Source organism: Sciurus carolinensis, chromosome 2 (genome assembly GCF_902686445.1).
Source record: "Sciurus carolinensis chromosome 2, mSciCar1.2, whole genome shotgun sequence".
Classification (NCBI taxonomy): Eukaryota; Metazoa; Chordata; class Mammalia; order Rodentia; family Sciuridae; genus Sciurus; species Sciurus carolinensis.
The window spans coordinates 98801518-98827321 of NC_062214.1; the positions used below are offsets into that span (position 1 = coordinate 98801518).

At 40.6% G+C, this 25804-nt stretch overlaps 2 pseudogenes; one reads left to right on the plus strand and one right to left on the minus strand.

Annotated features, from left to right (window-relative positions):
* Positions 1-721: 721 nt before the first annotated feature.
* On the minus strand, positions 722-1129 carry LOC124977909 (60S ribosomal protein L32-like; annotated as a pseudogene).
* A 4158-nt stretch (positions 1130-5287) lies between these two features.
* LOC124976374 (solute carrier family 2, facilitated glucose transporter member 8-like) lies at positions 5288-5823 on the plus strand (annotated as a pseudogene).
* The last annotated feature ends 19981 nt before the right edge of the window (positions 5824-25804 follow it).

The following is a 25804-nucleotide window of genomic DNA, read 5'->3' on the forward strand; positions in this document are numbered from 1 at the left end:
AGGCAGGGATTCTCAGCCTCTGTGCTGTTAGCAGTTTGGGCTGGAGGGCTTAGCCTGTGCACTGGAGGATGTTTAATGTCATCTCTGACGTCGACCCACTAGATACCTCCACCTCCTATTCAGACAACCCAAAATGTCTCTAGTTATTGCCAAAATGTCCCCTGGGGAAGGAAATGGGCTTGATTAAAAAGCAACGATAATGAGGAATTCTAATAATTCAGACAGGAGAACATAATTGAACTGCTCGGGGGATGTTGGTGGTTCATCTGACTTATCTGAATAATATCTCAGCGTTGGTTACTGTGAATAACTGCACATTGGCACAATATATTTTTATAGCTCTATTTATTCCCAGATGATTGATTAGGTTATATGTGTTATCACAAATCTTTCTGATAGGAGCTGGTTCTACTGATCTAGTAAAGGAAAGCTGGGATTTTCAAAACTCAGTGTTGAATCTATTAACTTGATACTTTTGCCTTGCTAATGGGAGATATCAATTGATACTTGAATGGGAATGGGGATAATTCTAACATTGGAACTTTTACAGTATTTGTAAGTTATTTTCTTTGGTGAGGGTTGCAGGTGAATAGTTGGACTCTCGAAATATGGCAGATATCACATGGGCAATAAAATCTGATATTTTTCTTTTTCTTTTTTTTTTTTTTTGATGGTTTTTATGGTTTTATTTAAGCACACAAAAAATGTGCCCATGAACAGTCTATTTGTTTTCTTCACTGAGCAGTCTGGCTTGGGATTGGTGACTCTGATGGCCAGGTGGGCTGTTCTTTCCACGATGGCTTTGCGATTCTTGGAGGAAACATTGTGAGCAATCTCAGCACAGTAAGATTTGTTGCACATGAGCAGCACTTCCAGCTCCTCGATGTTGTGGACCAGGAACTTCCAGAAGCCACTGGGCAGCATATGCTTTGTCTTCTTGTTGCTCCCATAACCAATGCTGGGCATCAAGATCTGACCCTTGAATCTTCTCCGCACCCTGTTGTCAATACCTCTGGGTTTCTGCCAGTTGCACTTAATTTTGATGTCATCGGTCTGACTGGTGCCAGATGAACTTCTTGGTCCTCTTTTGGATGATTTTGGGCTTCACGAGAGGTCTGAGAGAAGCCATGATGCTGAATACTGATGGCAGCCACCTCCGGAGGCAGCACCTAGGAAGAGAGTAATATTTTTCATTTTATGCACTTATTCATCCAATCAGCAAAGATTATTGAACCCTTATGAGGCATATGGACAGCCCAGAGCAAACAGTCTGTGGTGGGTGTGGCGGCCAAAGTCATAAAGTCACCCATTACCTGCTTATGCTTCAGTGTTGGGGAGGACAGGGGTGCACAGCTTGCTATGTGGGACCATTCATGTGCTAACCCTAAGAAGCACTTTTCCCCTCAGGCGTGTCCCAGGTTCTCATCCTTGGTTTTTGTTTCTCTGTTGTCCTAGAAATGGCTTTACAAAGGGCATGTGAGCCTTGTGCTCCTGAGGGAAGTCCCAACGTGGCTTTACTTTTGGGAAGATTGACCCAGCTGATCCCAGTTTGGGCATTGGTTTGTTTGCTTTTTACCTTAGAGTTTGCTTTTTGTTTTAGGTATATATGTCTCACTATAAACTAGATCAAGACTTCCCAATTGTTTCCTTGTCCTGGCACATATGGATAATAGATTAGAAGTATGAAAGAGGGAACAAAGGGAAATCATTTAAAAATGTTCCCCTTCCCTGAAAGTCAATCAGAAGCCATGGAATAAATTTGAACTTGTTGATTCTCTCCTGCACCTTGGGTGGGAGCTCATGAGACATAATGATAAAAACCAAACCAAACTGTCTTTGCAAAATCAGAACATTTGGTTGTTTACATGCCGAGCATCTTCTGTACTTGGTTCAAAGCTCTTTTTGAACATTCTCATTTTTGTGAAATGGTGATGTTCCTGCATCAACTGTTGTCACTGTCATGGCTACATACCATCAAGTTGGACCAGAAAACCTGCTGATGTGACTGTGTTGGTGAAATAAAATGCTCTCAGCAGAGCACCTGTGGGGAGAAGTATCTGTGGATTTCAGCCTTCAAGTTTGGAAGCTAAAGTACTTTGTGATCCAGGGGTTAAAACAACACAGTTGATGGCTACAAGTATGATGGCAGGGACTCAGGAACCTGCTCAGTGAAGACCAGACAGAGAAGCAGCTGAGGTCTGAGTCTGCCTGATGATGCTGATAAATGAGTGTCTTACTTGATCTCAGTGAAGATGAAATATGGCATATAGCTACAGGAATATGGTTTTGAAAAGCCTTAAGATTATTTAAAGAAGAGGGACCATTTTTAGTTACTTTTTCCTTTTTATTGGTGCATATGAATTATACAGAATAGTGAACAGCGGGTTTCACTGTGGCATATTCATACATGCACATAACAGTTTGATCAGTTTCACTCCCCAGTACTTCCCCTGGGCCTCTCCTCCCTCCCCTAACTCCTTTTCTCTACCCTAGGGTCTGCCTTCGATTTTCATGGGGACCCTTATTTCGAGGGGCCACTTTTTGAAACATCAGGGTTGAGTTTTCCCTGGAGAGAGCTGGTGCACTGTTGTGAGCTCTAGGGGAGAGGATAGCATTTAATGACTATTTAGAAATCATCAGCACATAGACAGAAAATGAAGTTATAAACGTGAGTATAATCATCCAGAGAAGGTGAGTGGTATGAGAGATTTGCAACGTCTGTCTTAGGTTGGGTTCCCCAGGAATAGTTATGGAGACAAGGTTTTATTATGTAAAAGTGAGTTAATTGCAAGACAAGTAAGGAAGGTGGAAAGTGGGTCAGGAAAAGGGAGGAAGTCAAACAAAGGGTGTAATATTAATCAGGGTTCTAAGGAGGTTCACCTTCTTGCCTCAGACCTCCGGAGAGCTCTGGAGACAGGGTACGTTCCACTTAAGCTCTGTCCTGGGTGCAACCAAGGGATTGGAGTATGTACGATCCTGCGCGGCCTGATTTTAGGAGGTGTGAATTGCCAAGCACTTCCAGGTGTTACTACAGACAAGGCAAAGGGGACTTGTGCCCTCGGCATCCCCTGTCAAAGAGAAGCAGAGCACTTGTTGGGAGTGTGCATGGAAATAGCAGAGCGAATGTGGTGGGTCACTGTTTCAGTCAGCTTTGTTGTGCTGTGACTAAAAGATACGACCGGCACAATTGTAGAGGAGGAAAAGTTTATTTGAGTCTTAGTCCATAGAAGGCCGACTCCATTCCTCAGGGCTCGAGTTGAGGCAGAACATTAGGGCGAAAGAGTGTGGCAGAGGGAAGCAGCTCACATCATCAGGAAGCAGAGAGAGTCTGCACTCTCCAGATACAAAATATATACCCCAAAGCCACGCCCCAATTCCAATCTCCTCCAGTCACACCTTATGGGCCTCCAGTTACCACTCAGTTAATCCCATCAGGGAATCAATTCACTGATTAGGTTAAGACTTTCAAAATCCAATCATTTCTCCTCTGAACATTTCACACGTGAGCTTTCGTAGACACCTCACACCCAAACTGTAACAGTCACCAAGGGAACACAGGAAGAGTCACCATTTAATGCAGGTCAGAGGCAGGCGAGTTGAGACAGCAAATGAAATTGAGAAGGATCAGTTAGCAAAATGGAAGGAGAAAGCAGAGACAGAGGAGTTAATAAGAACTGCAAGTAAAATGAGGTATCTAGTGGGTGGTGTCATGTGCAGCAAAGAGGTCCAGAATCTTAGTGTGGTCAGGAGATTTGACACTGGGGGCCACCAGTGGCCTTTGCTGAGTGATGTGGAAGTGTCAGGGATGGGGTATTTAAAGTCTTGGTGTAGAGAGTTCCAGAGCGAATTGGCATAAGAAAGTAGAGATAATTTAATTCTTTTAAAGTTGGCAGTGATAGGGTGGAGCTATAGGAAGGTAGCCTGAGAGGGTTACATGGCTCAAGGAGAGGTTTTTTTTTTTTCTTAAGACTTGAAGGAGATAAAAGGAAAGATAACTAAGAAAATGGAAAATGGAGGATAATTCATAAAGTCAGGTTGCAGTCTTAGAGAAAAAGCAAAATATGGGAAGAGAGCAAACTTCCATTGGCAGTGGGGGAAGGCTGGGGAGTGGAGCCTATGCTGGTACCGCTGCAGCTATAGGGACAAGAAGATGAAGGAATTCATTTCTTGCATTTCAATTTTTCTCTGTGTCTTCTGTTGGCATTTGAGTTTTGCTGTTTGGGGCTTTATTTTTCACACCATGGATTTTTGTTGTACTTGAGTTGGGATTATGATTTAGGAAACAGAGTGTTTCCAAAATTTTATTTTGTGTAATGATCTTCTGGTAAAAATTCAATAAATGTCAGAAGAAGCATAGAGTTGTAACACTCAATTATTATTAATGGGGTTCATTATATGGTGCAAGATTGTTTTACTAAAACATTTTCATTTCAAGGCCCTTTCTATTTGATTTGTAAAGGTATTCATACACTTGCAAAAATAAATGACAACCTGCAATATTATTTCAATAAAAGTTTAAATTTTGAATCCTTGGTATTAGAAAACATCATAAATTCAACTAGTAGGCTCTGATCATACAGCATTTACTGTGCTAAGTGTGGTGTGAGGTGCTTTAAATAACTTGCATAATTTTCCTCATAAACTGTGTGTATGTCCCCTTTCCACCCCCTGGGAAGAAAATTGCCATAGATGATGTGCTAGCAAGGCTCAGAAACAGATCTTTTAAAATTTCTTTAGTGGTGCTTGGGATTGAACCCAGGGCCTTATGATGTTATGCAAATGCTCTACCACTGAGCTGCACCCCAACCCTACAATGCAGATTTTAAAAGAAGTATTCTCATTGGTTTGAAAATTGTGAATACCAACAACACTGCTTATTTTTTAAAAAGGCATAAAATACAAGCAATGTGGGTGTACACAGTTGAGGTGACCTTTCTTATGCGTTTAGTAAGGCCTGGTGCAGGGGTGCATACCTGTAATTCCAGCGGCTCAGGAGGCTAAGGCAGGAGGATAGTGAGTTCAAAGCCAGCCTCAGCAATGTAGCAAGTTCTTAGGCAACTCAGTGAGACGCTTTCTCTAAATAAAATATAAAAAAGGTCTGGGGATATAACTCAGTGGTTAAGTGCCCTTGGGTTCAATCTCTGGTACCAAAAAAAAAAAAAAAAAAAAAAAAAAAAAAAAAAAATTTAGTAAGTATTTTTCCAGGCAATTATCGGTCTCTCTCTCTCTTCGTGCATGTGTGCATACACACACACACACACACACACACACACACACACACACAGATATGTGTCTTTGTGTCTTTGAGGAGTCCAGGTTCAAGGGCAGTAGCCTGGTGTTTGGAGGCATTGTCCAGGCACGGTTTACATCGTCCAGGTGGCCTTGTCCTGGATGGAGCTGAAGAGGCTGCTCTTGGCCTTGTCAGGTGTTGTCAGGTTGCTCAGCACAAGTGCCTTTGCTCCCTTTACCTTCTACACAGGCCTCTTGGTGCCTGATTCTGCAGAGTTAGTCAATTCCAGAGTGGGCTGGCCTGGCTGGCGGTGGGCAGCACCTGCCTCTTCATCCCTGGCTCCTTGTGTCAGAGATCTTCCCTCTGCTGCTGTGGCTACTGGCATCTGCATTCTCACCAGCTGGCTCATGGCCTTTCTGATGACAAGAGTTCAGCAGCCTCCTGGGGTCCTCAGGCCCGAGGAAGCTTTCTGGTTGCCTCTGCTTCTATATCTTCAGTGTCCTTTTCACTTTGTTCTGTGTCCTTGAACCCAAAGAAAGAATTTGGAATGAATCATAGCCCATTTAAGGGGTGATGAAAGCCCCTTTATGTGAGTGGTTGCCCCTTCTAGCTGGGTTGGCTTAGGGATTTGGAAGGGAGATCTATGTATATATGTGTGTATTTTTTATATCTATTTATCTATCATATATATATTATACATATACATTATGCTATAATAGTATAATTTTACATTATAGTGTATAATTATATAATTATATGTAATCAATATATTATATGTTACATATCCTATATAATATTATATAATTTATAATATAATATATTTATATATAAATTATTAATATATCAACATATAATATGTCGATTATATATGATGTATTGATTATATATAAACTTATTAAATAGTAATCTCACTGTATATTCAATTCTGCAATTTGCTCACCCAGACAATATTAATAATCTTTTTCCTTTTTTCTGCTTGGACAGTTTAAAATAGAATATAATTTTACCTATTACTATTCCCTCCAATCAGTCACTTATCTTTTTGTGCATAGGTCAATTAACAGGATCAAGGACCAACTTCATAAAGTATTTTAATAATAAACTGGTGCTTTGATAAACAATATTTGTTATTGGGAGCAGTGAGGTTTTTGTCACCTTTTTTGAGTGCTATTCCAGAGATGAGTTTCAGCTCTTAAGTAACCAGGTATGTCAAACTTGCCTTTGCCCAAATTGAAACCATAATGGAGAGGTGGCTAGGAGATGATCTAAAAATAAAACAGCGTATGTAGAAGTAGTCCCTTGGTTTTGTTCTGAAGGCCATAAATTTTCATAACTTCGTGCCTTTCACTGTTCATAGCTCCCTGGCCTGTGATTTATAATCTGTTTAGTAGACAAGGTAAGGGTGGCCAGATGTCCCAGATTTAGATGTAGATAAATGGTAAGGTTTTGCCCATTATCATAACAAAGAACCACTCTATGATGTGCAAAATAATTATTGGGGTCATGAGATTAGAGATTTTTCTGTAGTGCAGTCAGAAACATGCCTCTCCTACTGGCCACATTGATCAGCCTCCGAGATGTTATTTGAATACTGTCAACAGCCTTGAGCTAACATTTCCTTATGGCTTATTTTTAATGGATAAGGAACAGCTGATAAATGGCAAAGTGTGATCTAACGGTTCATTTGAATTTTAGGAGGAAAGGATGACAAGTATTCAGAATCTTCATAGAGTATCACAGTTGTTTGCTTATATTCTAGAATTTACAATTTACTTTCTAAAGATCTTTGCCTTTGTATCTATCTTATTTTCTCTTCTTTCATTAAACATTCTGCAAGTTGATATTTTTTACTTCTCTGCTTTTGACTCTTAGGACTCTTGTTTCTTTGCTTTTTCTGTTCTCACCATGGAAGGTCATCCATACTTTTCCCTTTGGTTTTGTGGCCTGGTGTGAAAAAGTTTTCTTTCACATTTCTTTTCTCTCTTTTTTTGAACCCGAAAGCCTCGTCCTGGGGAAATGCCCTAATGCTTGATCATGTACCATGGAAGAACATTTGAGAATTTCTCACTCTGATGCCTGAGGAGGAAGAAACAGGCTCTTCCCTGGAGCCTGTGGAGGAGCTCAATGTCTGGGGACCTTGGCCAAATGGGAGACCAACTTTCTTTACCTGGGCTTGCAATGCCCATTCTGTACTTGTTTTGGTTTCTGCCACCTCCTCTTATATCCATTTTCTATGTATTGAGGTGGTCACGAGCACCATTAAGTTAGACAAGTGACAGTTTAAATCTCTTTTTTTAAAATATATTTTTTAGTTGTAGGTGGATACAATACCTTTATTTTTTATTTTTATGTGGTGCTGAGGATTGACTCAGGGTCTCACAGGTTAGGTGAGCACACTACCACTGAGCCACAACCCCAGCCCCTTAAATCTCTCTTTAACATCAAAAAGAAAGTGGAATTTAGAAAATTTAGAGTTGAAAAAAAAGAAAGTGGAATTTAGAAAATTTAGAGTTGAAACTCAGCTACCCTCCATAATATTTTGATAGCAATTATTTCTGTAATTTTTAGAAGTGCAGGAGAATGTCAGTGTGAATTTTGAGGTTGATATGTAACTGGTAAATTGAACTGGCATGATGTGTGGGATGTAGCCCATGACTGACACACCTTTACTGTTGTCTCCCATCTTCCTTATAAAAGGTACCAAGTGGGAGTAATCTTTGCTGCTACTGGATGAAAACTCTGGCTGACCCATGACTCGGTCATGGTAATAACAGGTAATAACAGTGGCACAGTTGCTACCACATTCTCAATTCAGCAGTTTAAATGCTTAGTACGAGGCAATAAATCAAAACTCTGACAAATTAAAATATAAAATAATTTTACTAGAACCATTGCATTCTTGCTAGGGCATTACATTTTCTCTTCCTGCTTGGCTACTTGTCGAGGGAAACGTGGATAGGGCTCTTCACTTTTCTTCTGCTTTGTATTTCCCCCTAGCCGTAGCTTACTAAGTGAGTTTTCTGATCTCTCCTAGATGAGATATGGAGGTGGGATGGGGCGGAAAATAGACTCAGGGACTGCAGTCATCTTGGGCTGAACCATTTGGTGCCAGGTGTTTAAACCCTGGGCCCTCTGAGGGTCCTCTCACTGGATTCAGCCTACTCTTGTTTTTAGCCCTTGGACCCATCCAGACATCTCCAGTTCCTTCTTCAAATTCCTTTAAGAAATCCATATGCATTCTGGCTTCTGGCTACAGTTTCCTGTGTCACTCTTGTGGCCTTGCCAGACATGACCCAAGATGGAGCCATCTCTGCTCTCTTCCACACACGAACTACCCCTGGCCCATGGGATATAGTAATTTATTTTTGGGGGGTACACATTCAATTAGCAAAGAAACATCACTTTGTGTCTTGTCTAGGTTTCCAGGTAGGAGTCAGACCCTTCTTTGTTCTGCTGTACCTCAGCAGGGAACACATGCAGATCTTCAAGTGGTCCTGTGAAACCTTCTGCTTTAACAAGGCTGTGGTTAGCTGACCACTAGCACCCTACTTCCTAGGGTGGAGGAAAGGGTTTTATAGGATAGTTTTCTCTTACTAAACCTTTACTTCTAATGCTGCCTGTATTTCTAAACTCTGCTAAAATGAATATCAGAACTTTTGAATTGGCTTTCCATTGTTTTCTTTGGAAAATCTGCCTTTTGGTGTTTCCTTCTCTTTGCTACATTTTGGTGCCTCTTTAAAAATATAAATGTAAAATTTGATTACAAATACCTTCAAATAGACTGTTGATTATCCATGGACTATTTCTCAAAGCTCTTGCTTTCTTGTGCTATTTCACTAATGTAAAACCTGTAAGTATTCCTGTAGTTGATGTTTTGAGGTGTGTATTGGTGTATGGTGTGATCTACTTTAACTTCATGGTAAGATTTCAAAACAAAATAAACTAACAAACACAGCAGCCCAATCCCTAGCCTCACAAAGGCGAGGGATGTTGAACTTTGTGCCTAGTGTTCTTTGTGTCCACGACTCATGACACAAATTTATTTTCTGGGAAATCTATTTATTTCTTGCTCCTGTAGAGGTAGAAGAGTTGTAGTCTGGTTAAGAATATGGACACCAGTGTTCCATTTGGGATTAAGTTACTAATTTGGAGAAGTTTCCCCCTTCAAAACTGCAGTTTCTCTTGTGTTAGGCAGAAATAATTCACAGAATTGTTGTGAAGATTAAATGAGTTATTGAGTGAGACCTGCTAAGTAGGGAATTTATAGATATTATTCACTCAGTGAGTGTTCACTATATGGCCATTCTTAGTGTTCCAAATCCCAAACTCTTTCTGATGTGGTAAGCATTTCTAATTCTTGCTCATATATGTTTCTCCTTTTCTTCTGGGGCTATTGGCATTACTAGTCTGGGAGGATGATTCCTGTCAGGCCTAAATTGGAGCAGCTGGCTAGAGGCAGACCCCATCAGGGCCTACCCATGTCCATGGGCACGTCTCATTTCCATGTACTCCAGTCCAACTCTCAACCACCAACTCCATGACTCTGCCTGAAGACATTCTCTGGCAGTTTCAGCCTGCTCTGCCCGGGCATGGGTGTGAGCCAACTGTGCAAAGTAATTATGTCTGTAATGGATCAATAGCTCTGCATCTTTACCCTTGGTGTGGGATAATTCTGAGGCACATGTTCTACTTGATTTCTCAAAGCTTACCAGCGGAACTGAGTGTCAGTTACCCATAGTGGTAAGTTGCTTAGTAACACCCTGTGTTTGCTTCTTTCTCTTCCCTGTTGTTGCTGGGTTTACCAGGAGGCAGTATGCAGGATATTTATCCAGGTGCTCTCTTGGGATCAATACCTGTGAAGGAAGAGGGAGGAAGCAGAGTGGCAGAGGGAGAAGGTGACCAGCAACGTGGTCCAAACAATGACCTTGGCTAACCTAGGTAGCTCCAGAGCTGAAGTGGCCCTTCAGAGTGGCCCTGAGCTGGGGTGAGAGTAGTTGGGTGTTTATAATCCCACAATGAGTAGTCGCTGCATGTGGACTGTACCTGAAGGGAGGTTTGACTATGGGAGAGGCAGTTGTCTTCAGCCAAGGTCGTTTCCAAAGAAGGTTGACAGCTGAGGCCCTTCTGTAACACTCTAGCCTTCCTTCCCAAGGAGCCTGGGCAGATCATCACAGCTTTTACCACACCTGGGCTTCCCACTCTTCCCCCAGTGTTCCTGAGATTATCCCCTAAATCAGCTTGCCTTTGAGTCTGTACCAACATCTGCTTCTAGGGGAAAAAAGCTAAAGCCAAACTTTAACTGCCCAACTTGGGAGCTTGCTTTGTGCTCCCTCATGCTGCCAGGTGTAAGAAATAGGGATGTGACGCCTGCCAGGGAATCTGAAAAGAGACTGGAGGCAGCAGAGGGATTACTCATTGCCTAGGGATGAGTCTGTACCTCAGAGACTTTTGGGGCAAAGGAGAGATCTGTCTTGGGTGAGAGAAGTCTATATGGGCTTTGCCCAGCTGGTAAAGGAACCCTGCATCAAGAAGCTGGGAATGGACACCAGTTAACTGGGGGCTATGGAAGGAGGCACATGTGAATACTCAGTTTAATAAATCCAAGAAGATTTTGTTTTAAAAGGCCAAATTCAATTCTTCCTACCTATATTAATTATAGAAAATCTAATTTATTCACGCTATAAACTAACAGTGACCAGGAGTTTATCTGGACTGCTAATGTTTTTCACATACTAGCTCTTTGTATTGTAGCAGCCAAGCCAGACTTGTTATGGGGAGTATTAGCTCTTCCCTTTCAGAGTTACGCTTCTTCCTAATTTTACATTATTTTGATTGAATCTACCATAGAGAATAATAGGATAATCAAAGCTGTGCTACCTCTTGTCATGATTGTACTATAATCCTAAATCAGGGCATCACAAAAGTCCATATTAATGATTTATGTTCTCTACCATCAATATCACCAAACAACAAATTCCCTAATAATTCAGTATCTCTAATTATATGATGCTCAATCAGATATTTGGCAGGTTATCATTTATCTAGCTTGGTCAAATCAGCTTAATTGGATCTTCAATGTATTCAACCCTTGTGCACCAGTGTCTAACCTGGTTGGGATGCCATTTGCCAAGAGTGCAAATATTGTGTCAATTTGGGACATCATATAAAAACTAAATTCAGTAATGCCACGGAAAGAGTTTTTTTTTTTAAATAAAGATTTATTTCCCATCTGTACAACTTTGGTAGTAATAGTAATGATTTCTAGAGATTTTGATTTCTATGTAAAGTTATTAGTAATCTCCAAATGTATCATAAATTTTTAAATAATTTAAAAGATTCAGTTTAACCCCAATTTTCCATTATATTTTTAACGAATGAATTAAATTTTGGTGAGTTACTAAGGAAATGAATTCAGATGTCTGATTATACAATACCTTTAACACAAAACAAAAAGGGTTGAAGTGCTTCTCAGATTTGAGTGTTTATATTACCTAGGGGTCTTGTGATAATGGGGGTTCTGATGTGAGGGGTCTGGGGTGGGGACTGGGATTTTGCATTTCTAATGAGTTCCCAGGTGATGCTGAGGTTGCAGATTTGTGGACTGTATTAAGCAGTAAGAACTCAGAAGATTTTTTGAAATTCATGTGATTGCAAGCAAAACATACACTTTAACGTGTCTTCATAAGCCAATTTGTATAAAGCCCGGCCATTTAGTTGCTCCAGGGTAGGGACTAGCTCATTAACCTAAGATGTCGTTGTTGTTAGATGAGTCATTGTTTTATGCTACCAAGAAGGGAAAACTATGATGCAACCTGATTTCAGAAATGTTAAAATAAGAGTTTTAGGATGGAGAAATAAGGTGCTTTCTCAGATTTCTTCCCAGTTTCTACGCTGAGTATTTACTCTATGCTAGATACTTTTTCTACAAGGTAGGTACTATGATTGTCCCATTTTACAGAGGCTTGGAGTTACCTTCAGTGACACCGTTGAACTTTGAACCCCATGTCTAAGACTGGACGGGCCCACTCTGCCAGCCTCAGGGGAAGGGCTCTCACCCCTCAGGAGTGTGCTCCCCTGTGCCTTCTCCCTTGGTGTTCATTTAAGCTAAGTGCATATAATAGTCTCTGTGCTTGCTGTGTTTATTTCCCTTCAACACCTATTTTCTTTCAGTCTGGCTTTTTGTATTTGTCACTGTATTGAAGTGGCTGTCTTGAATTCAGTGTGACCTTTCTACTGCCAAATGTAGCCGTCTAGTGGTCTGAATTTTCCTTGACCTCACCTCTCTCTGACATATCTACTATGCTCTTTTTGAAAGTCCCTCTGTGTTTCTGAGTAGACTTTTATATTCAATGCTTGTTTGATTGTAAATCATGCTTTAGTTAGGAAATTTATCACCAGCTCTGTCCTTCGCAACGAAGTATCAGAAGCGTATTAGAGGAATCCAGGCAGTATCTAAATTCTCACTGAATGAAAGTGAGGAATTTGGGAGTGCAATGCAAATGACTGCTTTGGAATCAAGGGTCTTGCTAGAATCTTCACTGCTCCCACTATGCATATTTTTATCATTGAGTTTACAGCATTATATTCTAATTTTGTTCACTTGTCTTTGTGTCCTATTAGACTGAATATCTTGTGGAAAGGGACTGTGTTTTTTATTTTTGTTCCTCCAACTCCTGTCCAATGCCTTGCACATAAATGATTCAGCACATCTGAGGCAAGACCACAAGTCACTATTTTGGCGCTGTGAGGAATCATTTTCTGATATTTGTCTTGTGTTACTGAGGAATCTCACTTACAAAGTCTCTAGCCCCAGGAGCGGACCAGTGGGAAGAGGGGTGGGGAGGCTGTGGTGATGGGTGGTGCTCTTTGTCTGTTTTACATGGAGACTAACCTGGTCCCGGACTGAAGTTACTCTTGAATTATTTACTTATTTTTTCTTGCAGAAAATTTGTAAATTCTGATTTTTCTTGTGTTAGATGTCTATTTCCATGACAAAGCTCCTGAGATAAAAACTAGAAAGGAGGAAAAGTTTATTTTAGCTCAGGGTTTCAGAGGTTTCAATCCATGATCACAGGGCCCTGTTGCCTTTGGGCCTGTGGCAAGACAGCATACGCTGGTGGGGAACATGTCCACCGGTAGAGGAGACGATTCACCTCATGGTGGCCCAGATGCATGTTTATATAGAGAGGGGTGGGGGTCCCCATGTCCCCTTTAAAGGGGACAGGAACTTTCCTTCAGCTAGTCCCCACTTATCCTAAAGACTCCACACCTGCCAATAGTGCCATAGGCTGGTGACCATGCTTTCACAGTAGGGCTTTGGGGGACATTTAAAATCTAAATCATAACATCACTTAGGGGTAAAATGAACCTTTGTATGGAGGACTATGTCTTATATTAAAAAAACATAAAATACCAACAAGAATTATCCTATATTGTCATATAAAAAACAATCCTAAGGGCCTCGGACTGATGGGTTAGAGGTTCTCTAACCAGTTGAGCCAGTTTACCTCTGAAATGCCCTCTTGTTCTCCTTGAGGAGTTTTCCCCCTTGCCCAGTGACAACTCAGCCTGTTCTCAGATCAGCCCTCAGGGACATAAGCCTGGAGAGTGGTTTTCCCCTTGTTGGCTAGCGTGACTATCTCCCATCCAGAGTCTGTGGTCGCTTCCCTGTTTGCTGGGTCATTTTGCCTAGAATTGAGTCAGTGCACATTCTGTTCCTGAAGGAATTCATGAAAAGTCACAGAGATGGTTAATTCAGCCATGTAGCAAAGCAGTTTTTAAGAAAAATCAAATCGAAAGAACAAAATGACATAGTCGTTGACCTAGCCATAAGTAACATTACTGCTTGATTTTAGAGTTCATTATAACTGTTTTTCCTTTTGTTTATCAAATGATTTGTGTTCAATGAAAACAGCACTTTTCTTAAGCCACTAATTTATCACTTTGGCAGAGCTGTGGCTGCAGAATGTTTGAAAGCACCCAGGTGGCTGCAGATGCCACCGGGAGGCAGTGTGGCAGGAAGGCCGGCAGAGGGCACTGGGCTATTTGGGATAGATTTGAAAGGTCTAGAGAAGCCTGTTTACCACCCTTTAGGTGGAAAAAATAAGTAAATAAAACTGCAAATGAGCACAGCATTTTTTATCTCACTAATTCTGTTAGAGGCACAATGAAATTTTAAAGAATGAAAATGGAAAAAATTCATCAGCTTTCTCTTTAGGCCTGAATTCTATGCAAAGACAGTTTTCTGCATTGGCTGTTGATCATTTACAAAGGGCTCATACAGCCTAATGCGCATGCACTCTCCATCTTCCTGATGTATTTCAGCTTGCCCCTGGGGGCGATGGTGAAAGTACTTAAATTATCCAAAGACTGGGTTTGAAAGTGATATGGCTCTTTTAACTCTGTGGAAGACTTCAAAAATAAAAGAACTGCTGATGATACCAAATCTAGTTTCTAATGAACATTTTGTTTTTCCCTCTGGATTTCTGATTCACTCTTTCCCTCCTTCCTTCTTCACTCCCCATCTTCCATCTCTCTCTTATACTTCCTGCGTTTCTCCCTGCTTGGTTTTTAGTCCTTCAGTATTGTGTTGTTTCCTGAAATTGTTTCAGATTTATCTCTGCAGGTTCTGCCTCACTGTTATGGTTGGCTGTAAGAAGGTAATTTTCGTTGTCACAAGTATAAACAATCTCATAAAAACAACTTATATTATTTAAGAGAAGCAAAAACTAGCAGTTATCTCAGGGCTTTCAAATTTGCAATCGCAATATTAAAGTACTCTTAAACACAGTGCTCAAACTTTTCCCTCTGAATTAATTTTTGTTTTATTTTTATTAAACCAAACTCACAGGTTTTAATAGTTAAGAGCATTTTAAACCCTTCCTCAAATTATTACTCCAGTGGATCCTGAACTTTTTAGAGTAATAATTTGTCTGTAATTTTGAAAAGGTTCACATGACTTAAAACAGGGAGATTGTTAATTTATTCATGTGAAACTGGTGGCAGAAACAGGGCAAGCCAGTGGAAACAGGCAAAGGATTTCAGGTGAAGGAAAGGTTGAGGAAGGTGAGACTCACAGAGGAACAGGCAGAAAGAAGGCACAAGAATGGGGGACGCAAATAAAACAGATTTGTTTGTTTTAAAGAATTTATCCTAGTGCATAGTGAAATCATTATAAGAAAGATCATTTGTATAATGTGTAAATGAATTTAAAAGGTCTAGGAAAGATGGCATTTTTTTCCCTAAGGGAATAAGTTAGTCTTAAACTTAGACCTCTTTGTAATTGCCTTCACTCCTAAAGCACACCTGCTCTTTGATCTGAAAACCTAACATGTTTCAACTCTCTGTCTATAAATGCATTAATATAGATTGTTTTATTATTATTTTAAAATCTTTGGTACTGGGGATTGAATCCATGGTTGTTTAACCACTGAGTCACATCTCTAGCCCTTTTTAAAATGTTTTAGAATTTTTTAAAAATTTTGAACCAGGGCTTCCCTAAGTCTACTTAGGGTCTTGGTAAGTTGCTGAGGCTGGCTTTGAACTTGTGATTCTCCTGCCTTAGCCTCCGGAATCAGTGGGATAACAGGTGTGTATCACTGTGCCCAGTTGGATTGTTTTATAATGAATTTCCAAAAGATGCCCTTTACTAGGCTTCATAGAGAGCTGCATTCAATAGACAATCAAATCATCGCTGGTTAAGGTCGATGTACAGAAGAGACCTCTCCCTAATGGACTACATGTAATTGAGGTTTATTATAAATTCTTAAACTGTGCCTGCTCTTCTTCAATAGAAGTCCATTTTGTTACCTTTGTACTATTAATCACCGGGTATGGGTTGTGTCAGAGTTTGGTATGTGATCTAGTCTATGCAGTAGAAGGACAGCCATAGAAAGGAGACAGGGAGCCTCAGGATCCCCTGCTGCCTTATCATGGGGCCCCTATGCCTGTCTCAGACATGGTTCGTGCAGATGTTAGTGTCTTACAGATAGATGGCAGGGGAGGAGTATTGCCCTCTACATAGTGGCCCGTGGTAAGAGCTGTGTCCTAGGATGTGTATGCTCACTGAGAGCCATACCACTGTTTAGAGCCTTAGGAGAACTGACCCAAAGCCATGGTAGTTGCCATCGTTAAGTGGCTCAGGGAAGCTGCGTATTTTCTTTAGAAGGCTGAAATACAGAGCAGTGGTTGTAAGGCAGAGACAGTAGAATGATCATTATAAAGTCAGAGAGAAGGAATTTCCCTCCTGATAGCAGCCTGAAAGATTTGGAGGATACGGCAGATGCTGTAGTTTTAGAAATAAGGCCTTTGGTCTAGTCGGAGTTGACTGTAATCCTTCTATTATGAAAGCTGAACTCTGAGGATGACCGGGTCATTTAGGTGGTATTTTTACAGGAGTGCAGGGAAAGGAAGGACAGGAACATTAGTAATTTTATTCTTTAGCTCTTTCCTTCTCCTCAAGTTTGAGGAGGGATGCCTTCAAAGTGTGCCAAAAGATGAGTAGAACTGAGAGTTCTTCTGCCACAGGTGGGAAAGAAGGCTTGCTGAGGAGTTCACGAGTGGCAGAAGGATAGTTGTGATGTGGGGCTCTCTAGGGAAACAGAATCAATAGAATATATGTAAGAGGGAATGTATTGGATTGCTTACGTGATCAGAGGCTGATTAATCCCACAGTGGCCATCAGCTTGCTGGAGAGCTGGGAAAACTAGTGGCTGCTCAGTCCAAGAAACTGAAGCCTCAGAACAAGAGACGGGCCAGTGAGGCAGCCCCAGGACCCTGGAAAGCCACTAATGCAACGTGGTATCCTAAAAAGAACCTGGATTCTACCAACCACAGGTAACAGGGGCAGGAAAAGGAGCCTACTCAGGAAGCGTTGAGCGAAGGGGAGGGAACTTCTGCTTTTTTGCTCCACTTGGGCCCTTGGGCTCTTGGGTAATGCCGTCCACGTTCAGGGCAGGTCTTCCCAAACACAGTGTGTTGAATCACACGCTGATCATCTCAGGAAGAACCCTCACTGACACTCCCAGAAATTTACTTTACTAATTTTCTAGGCGTCCCTCAATCCAGTCATTGACAACCAAAATTAACCATCACAGTAGTGAAATGCATGAGACTAGGACTGCCAGAAGATGCCTGAAAATAGTGATGAATGTCTTTGGGGGGCCGCTGTTATTAGTGGTGGTGACCCCTACCCTTTGGCAGAATGTGTCTGGCTTTGGTTGGTTGCAGCCCTGACTAGTGGACAGTGAAGAAGCCCTAGAACGTCCCTGGGCAACTGTAGCAAGAAACAACTTTTTCAGCAGGAGACCCTGACCTTTAATTATTCTTGGGTGCTTAACTTCCAGCCAGATGGCGAAGCCACTTTACGATGACCTCTGCATAAGTGTGATACTATGGTACATATTTTAAGGATTTTTAAGGGATTTAGTAATCAAAATACATAAATCTATTTCTATCTGCTAAGTACCCAAACTATTTGGTATATGGAATGAAAGATAAATTTGACACAATCAAAAGAAATGCATATTTGATTTCAGATTAATTGAATGGAAGGTAGAAAAATGAAAATGCTCTAATAGTAGCTTTAAACAGAATAAACTATGGACTTTTCAAAGGCTTATGATTATCCTTAATCGTGCCAAAATGAAGCTTGAAGCAATTATGGGTAATACAGATGTATGATTAATACCAGCTGTACCCAGGTTTTGATTATATAAGAAAACAGGCTTAAACTTTTGGCAGATGGTGAACCTAAAAGTTCAAGTAAATCCAAGTTTTTAAATACTCAAGATGTAGGGAGCACTTCTATTTGAAGAATTTATACTTTCTCTCTCCACAGGGAATGCATCGAAACTGGCAATCTCCAATTATGCCTTTGTTTTTCTGAATCCTCGAGCTTATCATTTCCCCAGTGCATTGAGTTTGTCAAACTGTGACCTGAAAGCCATTTTTTTTGATATGTGCAGACTTCCATTAGCTTTTCTTCACTTTCCTCAAGCTTTCTTGACTCTCCTGTGGGAAGTCTTTCAGTTGCTGTAGTGCAAAAGGGCATCGTGGTTGGTGGGAGACTCCTTGGTACAGCAATGTGATCTCTCTCTTGATCCATCAGGGGTACAGAAGCAAGGGGCAAATTAAAATGCTGTCATTTCCAGGCATAGTGGTGCTTGCCTGTTATCCCAGCTATCTGGGAGGCTGAAGCAGGAGGATTGCAAGTTTGAGGCCAGCCTCAGCAGCTTGGTGAAACTGTATCAAAATAAAAAGTAAAAAGGGCTAGGGGTGTAGTGCTGGGGGTGTGGTGCCCAATCCTCAGACCCAGGGTGAGGTGGTGGTGGTTGAAGTAGACAGGGCTGAGAGAATTGTTACTTATAGCTTCAATAAGGGAAATAAGGCTTGTCAAAATCTCTCAGCAGGACTGCAGACAAGGTCAAGGACATCAGCATTGCTGTCTCACCACCAGGCCCAGAATTCCAGGGCAGGGTTCCACAGTGCTTGGTTTCATTCCCTGATAAAAGCAGCAGCTTCTCTCCTCTTCAGGTAGTTGGTGGGGGCGATATCAGGGCCCCTACCTCATTATCCTTCATCAGTTAGGCATTTGTGTTTTATGGGAGAATGTGATTTGGGTTTCAGGAGACCACCCCCAAACCAGTGGAAATGGTTTGACCGTAAATCTCCAAGGTAACTTTTGGAGTAGGGGAAACGAAATCAGAGATGTTGGCAAGGTGGAGAAAAATAGAGAGGCAAATGTTAGGGATCAGAATATTACCCGAAAACACATGCGGGTGCACACTCAACCACCTGCAACCCATGGGTCCTTTCTGGTGGTGCTGCAACTGGATGCTCTCCTTCAGAGAATGCTAAGTGGAGATTACCAACCACAGATGGACAGAATGGCTTGAAGGAAATACCCTTTTCAGAACATTCTGTTAGTTAAAAGGAATCATTATCAAGGAAAGTAAAGACATGGTTTCTTCCTTTAAGGGATTTCTCTTGTCAAAGGATCAAAAAGGACAAATGCAAATAAATCAGGAAAACTAACATTCATTAAACACATCATCTGCTAGGAATTATATTGAATACTTTGTCTATGTCATATTCATTTCATCACTATGAGCTAGGTGTTATTATACATATTTTTCTGATAAAAATGAAAATTTCAGAGATTCAATAGCAGAGTCAAAGTCACACAGAAATTAAAAAACAGATCCCAGATCTGAATCCTGGGATCTGACTTCAGATCACCAGCTCTTAGCCACTGTGCTTTGCCAGCTCATGGATACCCTGAGTGCCCCTCTGTCCATGAGGCAGTAAACCCGTCTCCACAGGTACCTAATGGTTGAACAGCTGGAACACCAAGGCTAGGCAGCATGGCTTGTCTGATAAGATATTTAAAAGATATTTAAAGAGGAGGGGAGAAAATATGCATTCATCCTATGCAAAGGCAGTTGAATAATTTCCTGGATAGATTCCACCTCTTTATTTCCTCTTTTAAAACAAGCAATTTTCTTAATTTGCTAGACCATCTCTAATTATGGGGCTCAAAGACATTTATTCATTATATTAAAAATGCAAGTTCTAATGGTGCACTCTTAAGAGGCTCAAACAACAAGAAACAATTAGCTCTGTGGCTCTTGGCCAAGCAATGCTAAGGCCTAATTTCATCTAATATTTCATTTGGCCATAATGTAGGATGGAGTTCTCTTAGAGTAATTTTCCTTGCTTTTTGACTCTCAGCAGTAAATCGTTCTACCAAGGAAATGAGCAACTATCTGGGCCTCTTCTTCCTTGCACCAGTTGGTTTTAATGACACTTGCAGTCTTCCCATAAATTCCCAAGGTGACAGGCTGCATCTGTAGAGCCTGTTCATCTATCCACTCTTCACTTAGTTTTTCGTTTTCCCTCCTTCCTCTCTCCTTTCCTTCAACTCATCCTCTTTTCCTCCTCTTTCATTCTCTATTACCTCTTTTCGTTTCCTCCCTTCAAGCAAATAATTGCTAGGTTCTCAAAAATGCCAGGCTCCATGCTACGTACTGTGGGGATACATACACAGATGAATGAATAAATATTATAATTGATTTGTTTCATTCATTGAGTGAACATTTATTGACTACTGTGTTCCAAGCTTTAATTTGCAAGACAGAAACCAAGTAGGATACTGAATAAAGTCTCTTTTCTCAGGGAATTGTATTCTTGGGTATGCACTGGGGAGGCATTAAAAAAAAAATCCCAACCCAAACAAATAAATACATGTCAAGCAGTAGTAAGGGCTAAGAATGAAACCAAAGCAGGGAGTGGGAAGAAGTGCTGGGGAGAGAGAGTGTATTGCTTTTATATAGGCTGATTAGGGAAGGCCTCTCTCAGAAGATGACATTTGAGCAGAGAGACATTTATCTGAGGAATAAATGTATCAGGTACCAAGGGAACTCACTTCTAACAAAGAAAGTGTGGACAGGTAAATAACTAAGGGTAGAAAGAGGTAAAATATGGAAGTGAGGTAAAGATGAAGAGCTCTGGGTGAGTTTAGAGGAAGAGTCTTTCCTTCTTCTGTCTCCTAGGGATGGGATACTATGCAGAGCGAGCTCTACTTCTTAGGAGTAGCCTGCACACTTTGTCACCTCATAGCAAACCCGGTCCCTTCAGACCCTCTTCTGAAGAGCAATTGACCTCCTCCATTATGAGATAGTTGGGAAGCATGCCTTAACCATGAGGCTGAGATTCTAACAGAATGGGAAATAGTTCAGACCATGCTCCTATTTGTTCTTCTGGTGTTAGACTCCTCTAAATCATATTTTGTATTTAGAAAAAGAGCAACTTTGTGGTCTTACCCAATGTTGGGCACCAAAGACAGGGAGGCAAAGCGAGTGCTCTTGTTATTAGGTAAGTGGACCTCCTGCTCAGGTGTGGGGTGCCTCCATTTTTACGGGGTTGGTCAGTGTGTCAGGGCCCTTGCTCTTCCTCTAGAGTGCAGTACCCCAGGGGAAAAGGAAATGCCTCAACACAGTGTTGGTTTACATTTGACTGTTAGGCAGAAAGCAAGCAAGGTACCATGAAGATGAAACATAAAAGATCACATAATTATTTTTAAAAGGGATGATGATAAGGAGGGGATATAGGACACTAAATGGAGAGGAAACCAATGGAAAGAGTACATTCAGGGCAGAGGAAAGGATGAAAAAAAAAAAAGGAGGATATTATTTAATTTCACGGAAGAAATGCATCCAAATCTTAAAATTGATTCAAGGGTGATCTCTTGAGATATGGCTGTAGATATGTTTAGAAAGAGAAGAAACATGTAGATAGCTGCTGGAAGCAGAGAGTGGTGCATGGGGGTCGGCAGGAGCTAAGTCAAACTCATGACAGTGGAGCTAGTGTGCTCCGGAGACAAGCATGATTTAAAGGAGACTGAAGGTGGAGGGAGATTCAAAACAGAAGGGGGAAAGAGGAGAGAGGAAAATCAATTACAGGAGGAAGATGGGTGCCCAACTTGAGGAAATGGCCAAGGGACCTTCAGCAATACAAATATTTGTTGTTGAATTCTAAATTATTTAGGTTGCTGCAACATAGATTTTTCTTTTCAAAATCTTCAGTAATATTTTCTGTTCCCTTATGTGTCTTGATTGGAAGTTGTCTTGGATAGAAGTTAGAGATAAGAATAACCCAGGAAAGAGCAGGGTTGAGGCAGATGGAAGTGGGTGGTGAGAAGACCCCGGATGTCAAGCATTTATTCAACAGAGGCAGAAGTAGAGGCAGCCATCAGGGAGACCGAAATGGGCAGAGATCCTGAGGATGCCACTGTTCTTTCCTAAGGTCCATAAAACAGAGACTTTAATCTACCTCTATCTAGATACCAGGGGATAGGTCAATGCCAGCTGATATTTGAATTACATATATTTTAAAAACTATTATGAATTTTCATTAGGATGTTGGTGAAGCAGAACTTTAGAAGTGGGGATGAAAGCTGGAACTCCTGTGCTCAACATGAAGGGGAAGTCATTGTTTGAAGAACTGCACTAAAGCGGCTCATCCTTTTAATAGATGGGAATAAAGCTGTCTTTAGTTGAGAATTATCTTATTTGTCTGTATCTCAAGAGGGTCTTTTATAAAATTGGGTCTTTGCTATGGGGACTCTGAAAGTGGAGGGATTCTATGCTATTATTTCTTTTCATAGCTTCGAGTGTACATTTGCCACCTTTAAATGTCCTTCTCAATTTCCCTGCTTTTGAAGCAATGGAAAACCCCAACTATCAACAGAAGAAAACTTGTGTGAGACTGAGCCAGGAGATGACTACTTTTTACAATGCTTGCCCTTTGATTTTAATACCGACTGACTAAGAACAGTGTGTGTTCAGAAACTCCCTAGTCTCATTTGGAGACTTCTGATTTTTGATAAGATGATTAAATGAGCTAGGTTTGCTGTTTTTCTTTCTCTAATCCATTACTAAAATGCTGCAGAAGTGAGAAGAAAGTCAGTGGGGCTGGGAGACCACAAAAACAAAAAATCAAGCAAACAAGCTAACTCTTAGGGGCCCCAGGCAAAGAGCAGGTCTGGGTTCCAGGATCTGGGAAATGGCAGCCTGCTTTGGAAGAGGGCTAGATGCCAAATCACCTCTGTGCACTATGTTGCCGGTAGCCTCAGAGGTTTATCATGCTCTCACAGAATGGCTCGTCCAAATTCAGATGTTCTGTAAGTGTACAACACATTCCCTCATTTTGAAGACTTAATCTAAAAAAGGAAGATTAAATATCTCAATGTGATATTGCTTACATATTAAAATGATATTGTCTTGGTTATATTGGCCTAAATAAAGCATATTATATGGTTCAGTTCACTAGGGCTGTCATAACAAAGCACCGTTAAGTTTCTCAGAATTCTGGAGGCCAGAAGTCCAAGATCTAGGCGTCAGGAGGGTTGGTTTCTTCTGAGGCCTCCTTACTTGGCTTGTTGATGACCATCTATTGCCTGTCTTCATATAGCCTTCCTCTGTACATATCTGTGTTCCAATCTTTTCTTATAAGGACACCAGTCATATTGGATGAAGTCCCACCCCAGTGACATTTTGACTTAATTACCTCCTTACCTACCTTCCTTTTTTCTTTTCTTCCTTCTTTCTTTTCTTCCTTCTCTCTCTCTTTATTTTTACAGTACGAGGGGTTGAACCAATGGCTACTGTATCACTGAGTTATATCCCCAGTCCTTAAAAAAATTTTTTTAGACAGGGTCTGATTAAGTTGCCAAGGCTGACCTGGAACTTGTGATACTCCTGCCTCAGACTCTCAAGTAGCTGGGATTACAGGCATGTGCCACAGCATCTAGTCTTAAAGGCTCTATATCTAAATATGATTGGTCTTTCATATCCATGGGTTTGTATTTATGGATTCATCCAATTGAGACTAGAAAATATTTGCAAAAAGTATGTCTGTACTGGAAATGTACAGGCTTTTTTTTCTTTTTTGCAATTATTCCCTAAACAATACAGAATAACAACTACTTATGTAGTATTTATATTGTAGTATAAGTAATCTAAAGATGATTTAAAGTATAAGCAAGGATATGTGTTGATCTTATGCAAATAATTACCAACATGACACCATTTTGTTAAAGGGACTTAAGCCTCTGTGTGTTTTGGTACTTGAGGGGGATCATGGAGCCAATCCTCAACAGACACCAAGGGACAACTGTGTAGTCATGTTGTGGGTTAGAACTTCAACCTATGAATTTTGAATAATTCATAGAATTACTAAAATTAATTTCATCTGTTTCATTTTACTTTTTAACACATGATTACCAGAAAATTTAAGACTATATGTGTGGCTTGCATTTTATTTCTATTAGGGCTGCACTTGACCATAACTCCAAAAGGACATGTTCCTTTGGATGTTGTTCATGGCTAGATTCCCTGGTACCTTGAACAGTGCCTGCCACAGATGCATGCTCAACATTATTTGTTGAATGTAGAAGTAATGGACACTATGGGCAGTAGGTGTTCTAGGAGAGAATTTTAGGTATGAGTCTTTAGGTATGATTCCTTGCCCTGGTGTTAACCTGAGTGGCTCATTGTTGGTCCTATTGCCACTATGAAGAAAGAAAACAGTAGCCATTTTGGCAGCTGCATAATATCTGTGGAGGTGAGTCTGGCCAGGCTCTGGGGAGTTCACAATAGGTGGGACATATCCACACTGGTCTTCAGGCCCTCGCTCCCTCCCAAGCACCTACTCTGTCTTGATGGGTAAGTGCTAGACAGGCAGGTCTGGGAGAAGACTCATGCCAAGAGGGGCATAGACTATCATCCGAGGACTTCTGAAGGTCCCTGAGGAGCTGTAACTTAAAGTCTTTACAAAATGATTTAAAAAGATGATTAGCAAATATTTTGAAAAATTAGATGAGTTAGAGTTCTTGAGATATATAAAATTATAAAATTAGTAAAAGAAGAAAGATAGCATTTGAATTTGGAATGGTAATCAAAGATCCTCACCTCCATCCCCACTCCCTCAAAGCCCTGGACAAAGATGACTTTATGGGAAAGTTCTACCACATTTTTAAGAAAAGAAAATTACCATTTTATGTAAATTTTAGAAATAAAAAAAGAGAGAAAGCTTCCCAACTCATCTTATAAAGAAGAATGACCTTAAAGCCAGATAAAGATGGCCCAAGGAAAGGTAATTACAGGCCCATTTTACTTATGAACTGCCTGCAAAATCCTAAATAACGTATTATATAACTAAATCCATTAGTGTATTACAAATAAGTAAGAATGATTTAGCTTCAGAATTTTATCAATGTAATTTACTATATTAATTGACTAAAAATTAAACTTTCCATGTCTTGATAAATGCAGTGAAAGGTTTTGATAAATTTCAACCTCTATTGATTAAAAAAACACTGTATACTCATTCCTGCTAGTTGGGTTATATGCTTCCCAGGACTTGGCTGTGTTTGTTCCCAGAGCTCTTTTTATCAATTGTACTTGCTGTTGTGATTATGTAATTTAGTTAAATATCATGTGAACTAAAGAATCCTAAGTGTGAGAAGAGAATTATCTCTCCAAGAGTTCAATTGAACGTTCTGAAAATACTTGCTAAAGGCAATCCACTAATAAATACTGCTATTGGTTCAGTAGAAATGCCCATCATATTAAAAGCAAAGGCCTTTGTCCTGTATAAAAAGATTGGTGAATGATTACAGATACATGTATTCGAGTTAAGATAAATTTTAATGATTGCATCCCTTTATGTGATTCCTTTTTTACTGACTTTTGTTGTATTAATTTGCCAATTGGTTCCAGTTATGTCAGATAAGAAAGCTCCTATTATATGTGTTGAAAAAAAAGACACTGTCTGAATTCCCAGGGCCCTTTTATTATTTTTAACCTCTCATTTGATTGTGAAGAGGACTTGTAAGTCCTCCTCACAGCTGTATCACAGCTTGGAGGAGAGATGGGCTGGGCTGTCTGTGGGAGTCTTGGCCTCTGTCTCTCTTGCCCTCTTATGCTATCCGCCTCAATTTTGCTTCATCACCCTTCTCCCTCCCTTGTTTAATTAAATCTACAAAAGTTTGTAGATTTAGGGATCCTAACCTGA